This window comes from Corvus brachyrhynchos, unplaced genomic scaffold (assembly GCF_000691975.1).
Source record: "Corvus brachyrhynchos isolate BGI_N302 unplaced genomic scaffold, ASM69197v1 scaffold28, whole genome shotgun sequence".
NCBI lineage: Eukaryota > Metazoa > Chordata > Aves > Passeriformes > Corvidae > Corvus > Corvus brachyrhynchos.
In genome coordinates, this window is record NW_008246058.1 from 9,283,031 (window position 1) to 9,284,391 (window position 1,361).

A 1,361-nucleotide genomic window follows, 5' to 3' on the forward strand; every position below is an offset into this window, starting at 1 on the left:
TGCTGTCTGTTTTGGCTGCAGTCTGAGTGACTGAGGTGTCTGCAGGCTTTGCTGATTTATCTTCCTGCCCCTCTATCTTTACCTGCTGCAGTGTGCGATAGGCATATGCCAAAGCCCAACATATTGCAAGGAGCTTGTTCTCATTAGAATTGTCATTGTATTTCTCTTTCAGATATTTCGCCACCTCAGCTGGTTTCTGAACTTGTTCGGTGGGAAATTGCAAACCATTGGGTCAGAGAATTTCTTCAAGGTTTGGTCCATATCCTCCCATTCCCCACACCACTCAGGATGTTCCACCTTTGGGTCAGGTGTCTCAGCAGTCACCCTGGAAATCTGAGCTCTTATTCTAGACAAGCTGTGAACCACATAGAGGAAGATTACCAGATTAAATACCAGGAGGGTGGTCTCTTTAACATCCAGGGGAAACTGAACACTCTCAAAAGATAACCTATCAAATTTAAAGGGAAGGGAAACCCTGTCTCCTCCTCCTCTAACAATCCGGGTGCAATTACTAATAAATTCCCAAAATAGGCTACTGAAGCTAGGACTGGGATTAGGACGGAGAAATCACTTATCATACACACTTTGGACAGCTGCCTGTACCTCTGTCAACTTCTTATAAATCATTATCACCGAGCACATCAAAATAGAAATCCAAATTCGTGTCCCTGCTCTGCAAAAATTCCTTATCAAGGATATGATCAGACCAAGTTGTGGATAGGCAAATAAGCCTAGGGACCAGAAAGGCATTAATACCTTAAACAAGCCTACGGACCAGAAATACATGAATATATCAAGCCAGAGAAACGTTATGAACTCAACCAACATGGTGACTATTTTACCCCAACACAGAATAAACGAATTCAAACCAAAATGTAATTAGCACAGGTTTTTCACTTTCCTTCAAGCCCTGCAGTTGGGCGCCACTAAATATGATCTGGTTTGGCCAAATTTAGAAATATATCCTCGTAGAGAAGGCACAACTACCCCTCCCCCACCAGGTTCGAGAAAAATAAATTTTCCTCAAAAGGAAAGTGAAGGAGAGAAAAACTATTTATTTAACAAACACATGGGAAAAGGAAAATAATGCTAAATAATAAAATCTTTTGCTGTGGAGGAAAAACCTGGGAAAGTGTTAGAGTCCTCCCCTTGGTCTCCTTGGAGGTTGGGCTTGGTCCAGGGCCAGGCCCTCTGTGCCCAGTGGAACGTCCTCCCGATGTGCTCTGATGTTGAAGCAGTCCAGTAGAAAAGGGAGAAAATCTGAAGTTCCAGGGAAGGAAAAAAAAAGTTCAACTCTCAGTCTCTCTCTGGAGAAAAAGAAACTGAACAACTGGCCAAAAGCTGACTGGAAAACAGCAAGC